The 6,695-nt window shown below is 32.8% G+C and overlaps 1 long non-coding RNA gene across 1 annotated transcript; it reads left to right on the top strand.

Annotated features, from left to right (window-relative positions):
• The first annotated feature begins 484 nt into the window (after positions 1 to 484).
• On the top strand, positions 485 to 3,873 carry LOC125253390. Its single transcript, XR_007181433.1, has 3 exons — positions 485 to 1,527; positions 2,228 to 2,321; positions 3,554 to 3,873. It is a non-coding gene; the product is annotated as an uncharacterized LOC125253390 (long non-coding RNA).
• The last annotated feature ends 2,822 nt before the right edge of the window (positions 3,874 to 6,695 follow it).

Below are 6,695 nucleotides of genomic sequence, written 5' to 3'. Positions count from 1 at the left end.
TTTACTCATCACAATAAAAGAATACGCATAAAAAAAGTAATTTGTCACCTGAAGAGTAAACTCCAGTCTCTCAGGTTGTGCTGCTTTAAACAAATGATTTCACGACTGTAGTAATGATAATAGTGCTTCAAATGCTCTGTTACGTGAACTAAGAAAATATGGTAAATTGATGTGGGAGGGTTATCTAGGAGTGCTTCCTGGCACCTGTAAGTGATTCCACTGAAGGCAAGTTGCAGATATTTTATCTTTGATAGTATTTACTTATATTATAAATGGAACTTTGCACATTTAGTTGATTTTTAGAAAATGTTTTATATATATATATATATATATATATATATATATATATATATATATATATATATATATATATATATATATATGTAATTTATAAGGCTATATATAACCAGCAGATGTCCTCAGTGGAGTTTAGATGCATGGCTTCAAAACAGTAAATGATTTTGTTTACCAACTGGACTGGAAATATTTAGTCATTCAATAATTTCATAGTTCACATCACCATATCACAATAAATTAATAAAAAAAAAAAATTCAAATTCAATAAACTGAAACATCATGAAAATGTTCAACCAAATCATCCACCCTTTCTAATGCATTTCCTACAGTCTATTAATTATACTCAATATAGGCTTACAGTACTCCTTTATCCCAGTAAAAGTGCAGAAGTAAAAAACAAGGAAATGTGCTAAAAACATACTATAATATTAATTTTGAATGTGAAAATGTAGAGCCAGAAGTAATTATTAAAATGACAAAGATGGTGAGATTGAGTTAAACAGATCACAAGCACTTTTTCTTAGAACTGAGAAAAGTACCTCAACAAATTGTCACAGATTTAGCTTTAAGGCAGGATAGCTTCCCAGTCCGGTGCACTTTTGAACGTTTTCGGTTTTATTCTCGTACCTATTTAGCCGAAGATAACCAACTCAGTAATACTAATTTGTTTAACGTTTGCTAGCAAACAGTTGAGGCGCCAGGCCGCTAGCTAACACACTATCCAAGTTATCGACGGCAGGTGATATGCTGTGTTTTATACCCCACAGGTTGTCTGTGGTAAATTAAGAAATCTTTTTTGTGCTTTCTCACAGTCGGACTCAGATAACGCGACTTTTATGTTTTGAGACGGTTGGCAGATCTTATTCAACATCTCTCGCGCGCCACAGAATCTACAGCAACAGGTAATGTAAACCCACCCATTCCCTATATTACAACCTTTAAACTTATTGTTAATATTTATTTATGATCCGCTTCGTAAGTTTCATGTAGTATATCCTTGTAATGCTAATTCAGTTTACTAAAGCAGCCGAAGCCCCGGTGAACAGAGGCTCGAGGATCGTTTATGGCTGTTCTGCTAACGTTCGTTAACATTTAAGACTGTTATTTGCTCTTCACGTTTTCTAATTTGAAACTCATAATAACAATTTGTTGTCATGCTTTTGAAATTAATCTTTTCAGAGCAAAGACGTTGAAAGGTGGTGTGATATCAACATGGCTACAATAATATGAGTAAGTAGAATTCACATTGAACAAATCTATGGGCTTTAGTATGGTACGAAATGCAAATTGTCACGTTATGAACATGTTAAATACATCTTTCTTCAATTTAAATTTTTGGGTAAATTGCTATTTTTGCAAATGTATGTAATGATGACCATAAATTTATTGCAGCACAAATGGTAAGTATACTGAAGCAATACAATATATGTTTTTGCAACTTATTATAATGAAATTTAAATCTAAACATATTGATCAATGTATACACAGCACACACAAAAAAAATAATACAAACCTCAACTAACATCAAGCTATATTGGTTCTTACACACCACATGAATGGCATCATGACCTCCAAGGACCAATGATGTTTGATAATGTATTGTCACCATTTTCTGTATTGGCAGAGTGAATAACAACTTAAATTTCAGTCTGTCTTATCATGTTGTATTGCTTCAGAAGAATACTGGTTACGTCTTAAGTTCTGGTTATAGCTGACTTTATTAATATGGAAAGAAAAATTATCTTTTGTGTTATTTTCCACTGGCACTTATCCTGAAGTTGACTTGGGTTTGTATAAAGGTGTCAATTAATTGCTAATCCTAGGTTGCAGTGATTGAAAATTGTCTTATCATGAATCATAAAAATAAACTGCCCATAAATGTTGTTTAATTGTGAGTTAAACTAACCTAATTTTGTGTTTTGTTTTCAAGGGCTGCATTTTTTGGCTTTGATGTCATTCGAACTACGATCTGGTGGGTCTTACTATCTGTAAAGAAGAGTCTACCGATGTTTTTAAGACACAAGGTAGGTCAAAACAACATTATATTTACTTAGCAACATTTTAAGCTTTTTGCTGACATGAGCATAAATGCATGGTGTGAGTAACTGTGTTTTTATGTTCCTCTTGAAGCTGAACTATCCTTTTAAAGGGTTAGTTCACCCAAAAATTTAAATTCTATCATTAATTTCTCACCCTCATGTCGTAAGACCTTCGTTCATCTTCAGAACACAAATTAAGATGTTTTTGATGAAATCAGATGTTAGTGAGGCCTGCATCGCCAGCAAGATATTGAACACTTTTAATGCCCAGAAAGCTACTAAAAACATTTAAACAGTTAATGTGATTACAGTGGTTCAACCTTAATATTATAAAGTGAGTAGAATACTTTGTGCACCAAAAAAAACAAAATAACGACTTCTCAACAATATCTAGTGATGACCGATTTCAAAACACTGCTTCATGAAACTTCAAAGTTTTATGAATCTTTTGTTTCGAATCAATGGTTCAGAGCACCGAAGTCACTGATTTCAGTAAACGAGGCTTTGTTACATCAAGTGTTTTGAAATGTCAATGGTTCATGTGACTTTGGCAGTTTGATAGCCACTCCAAACCACTGATACGAAACAAGATTCGTAAAGCTTCATTAAGCAGTGTTTTCCATCAATAGATATTGTTGAATAAAGTTCTTTTGTTTTTTGGCTTACAAAAAGTATTCTCGTCGCTTTATAATATTAAGGTTGAACCACTGTAGTCATGAACTGTTTTAAATATGTTTTAGTAGCTTTTTAGACATCTGAAAGTGTTCAATATCTTGCTGCCGATGCAGGCCTCACGGAGCCATCAGATTTGATGAAAAATACCTTAATTTATGTTCTGAAGATGAAAGAAGGTTTTACGGGTGTGGAAACGCATGAGGGTGAGTAATAAATGACAGAATTTTAATTTTTGGGTGAACTAACCCTTTAAGCACCACTTTTCTTTAGTTAGTGTAATAAATTAATAACTTTACGTTGATGCCAAATAAAATTTTTATTAATAAAAATGAACATTCAAACAACTCTTGAAGACATGTTGTGAAAATTAAAGTACTACAGGGTTTTAAATAAGCACACCCTATTGAGTAAACAGTACTCCAAAACCTTCACAATGTTATTTTCATTTATGAAAATTTAAATATGGTGTCTGCTTTGTCAAGGGTTGTTTTTATATGTGGTGACATACACTAACACAATATTTTTTTTTCCAATGCGTTTAGAAAAAGGAGCTTGACCAGGTGCAGAAGGCAACACTCACCATCATTGCTGTTGAGGAGGAAGAGGGAACTTTTTACCTTTAACCCACTGGATATTTTGATTGTCTTTGAAGATGAGGTGATGTCTGCCAAGTCAGTGCACTGCCTTTGGAGTACACTTAGTTCGTACAGAAAGTGCTGTTGAATTACCTTTCTTACATAAAAATGATCTACTCTGTTTCTGGTGGTGTTAGAACATAGTTATTTTATATTATTATTTTAATTTTACAAACTTTTACAATTTTAAAATTGAAATTTTTAAACAAACATATTTCCTTGTTTGTGCGGTCTTATTGGAGGGGGGGAAAAAAATCTAAGATTGTTTTAAAGTTATATTTTTGACATGACAGCCCAATTATTTTGTTTTATGCTTGAACATTTTGTGAAGTAACTGTTGTTGTTCAATAAATACTTAAGAATACCCTCTTGTTCTGTCATCATTTTGTGCCAATGTTAAGTTTTGCTTAGTCTTATGTAACTTTATTACTTTGAGTTAGATTAACTTAAACCATTTACCTCAATCGGTTTCCTCAAACCATTTAAGTAATGATATAGTTGTTAAGACTTAGTTAGATTTGTTACCTGAATTCAAACTGAATGAGTGGAATAAACTTAAAATCTTTAAGTTGACTTTACTATTATGATTGACTAAACCAACTCTAAAATTTAAGTGAATTTAACTCAATGCATATGAGTTTAGAGTACTTATACATATTAGTTTTAACGCTTAAATGGTTTGAAGAAATTAGTTTCCTCAAATGGTTTGAGTTACCGCAATCTCCCTTACCATTAATCTTGGACAAAAAACATTATATAACACTTGATTTTAGCATTTACTTTTCCTTTCGAGTGCCATGGGCAAAGCATGGGCAAAACAGTTTAGTTTACTTGAAATATGTCAGTGCTGTGAACTCAAAAGTAAAAGAAAGTTTTAAATACTCATAACAGTTAATTTAATTCTGAACTAATTTGTTTAATCTAAGTTTGTCCTACTCAAACGAATTAAGTATTTTGAGCGTTAGGGTTTACAGTGTGTAAGTGCAGTGTGAAAAACCCTTATGTGTAATTCTACAGAAAATAATTTCATTCCAATTATAATTGACTTAAAAATGATACAATTCCGGTAATTTAGACTACTCAGGATAACAACCACAACATTTACTCATCACAATAAAAGAATACGCATAAAAAAAGTAATTTGTCACCTGAAGAGTAAACTCCAGTCTCTCAGGTTGTGCTGCTTTAAATAAATGATTTCACAACTGTAGTAATGATAATAGTGCTTCAAATGCTCTGTTACGTGAACTAATTTGGCTAGTATAATAAATTGAGGAAATATGGTAAATTGATGTGGGAGGGTTATCTAGAAGTGCTTCCTGGCACCTGTAAGTGATTCCACTGAAGGCAAGTTGCAGATATTTTATCTTTGATTGTATTTACTTATATTATAAATGGAACTTTGCACATTTAGTTGATTTTTAGAAAATGTTATATATATATATATATATATATATATATATATATATATATATATATATATATATATATATATATTGCATTTATAAGGCTATATATAACCAGCAGATGTCCTCAGTGGAGTTTAGATGCATGGCTTCAAAACAGTAAATGATTTTGTTTACCAACTGGACTGGAAATATTTAGTCATTCAATAATTTCATAGTTCATATCACAATAAATTAATAAAAAAAAAAAGTCAAATTCAATAAACTGAAACATCATGAAATTGTTCAACCAAATCATCCACCCTTTCTAATGCATTTCCTACAGTCTATTAATTATACTCAATATAGGCTTACAGTATATGTACTCCGTTATCCCAGTAAAAGTGCAGAAGTAAAAAACAAGGAAATGTGCTAAAAACATACTATAATATTCATTTTGAATGTGAAAATGCAGAGCCAGAAGTAATTATTAAAATGACAAAGATGGTAAGACTGAGTTAAACAGATCACAAGCACTTTTTCTTAGAACTGAGAAAAGTACCTCAACAAATTGTCACAGATTTAGCTTTAAGGCAGGATAGCTTCCCGGTCCGCTGCAGGTAAAGAACAGGTTGTACAAAACCGGCCAACATAAAACACATAAAACTAAAAAACCAAAGAGCTGCATAATATTGTTTCACAGCAGTGACAAGCCCAGTAATAGTATATGGAACAAGCATTATGACCATGCTCACAGTAGTTATTAGAATGATAATAAACACTCTTCTCTTCATGTGGTTTTCCACACCTCTCTCTCTCCCTCTCTCTCCTGGTCCTGACTGCTTCAGAGATTTGAGGATGACCAAAAGGCAAAACAACTGAATGGAGATTAAAAGTAGCAACTGAATTGAGAAAAACCATGAATATATGTAAAACATATTTGAGATTGAAGAAAACATGCAGAACAAACAGGAGCCAAGAATAATTATCCAGGCCGCAGTGCAGCAGATCACTCTATATCTGAGAGGTTTGTACTTCAGAAAGGTTACAGGATGAACCACAGCCAGGTAACGCTCAACACAGATCAGACACTGAAACAGAGGACGACCAGTGAACGCAAGTCCTTGTAAAAATGATGGCAATGTTGTGAATCCTTTAAATCTTATGGTATTTACCACTATGCTTAATAAACAATTTAAAGAGAACATGATCTCACAAACAGAGAGATTGAGGTTGAGGAACTCTGATGCAACGCTGCTTTCTGTCCCTTTGACGGTGAGCCACAAAACATAAGAGTGTATAAGAAAACCAAACATGAAATTGAAGCCTGATGTAAAACATTCTAGTATTTCCCCTTCATGAAGTGAAGATGATGTGAAGTTGGTGAATGTTTCAGGCGTGGTGAAGTTCACTGCAGAGTTATTCATTTTCTCCTGGTCCGTCTTCTCAGTCCACAAACTCAAATAATACAGGTATAAATAATTCTGCAACTGAAATCTAAAGAGAGAGGGAAAAAAATGAAATCAAGAATGCCAGTAAAGGTTTAAAAAAAAAGAAAAAAAGAAAAAAAAGCACTCAGCTCCTTTTTATTCAATAACCCAGGAGTGTCCAAACTCGGTCCAGGATGGTCACTGTCCTGCAGAGTTTAGCTCCAGCTTGCATCA

The sequence above is a fragment of the Megalobrama amblycephala genome, linkage group LG18, assembly GCF_018812025.1.
Source record: "Megalobrama amblycephala isolate DHTTF-2021 linkage group LG18, ASM1881202v1, whole genome shotgun sequence".
In the NCBI taxonomy this organism is placed as follows: domain Eukaryota; kingdom Metazoa; phylum Chordata; class Actinopteri; order Cypriniformes; family Xenocyprididae; genus Megalobrama; species Megalobrama amblycephala.
The sequence above is the reverse complement of the archived record's forward strand: the minus strand, read 5'-3'. Positions and strand labels throughout refer to the sequence as shown.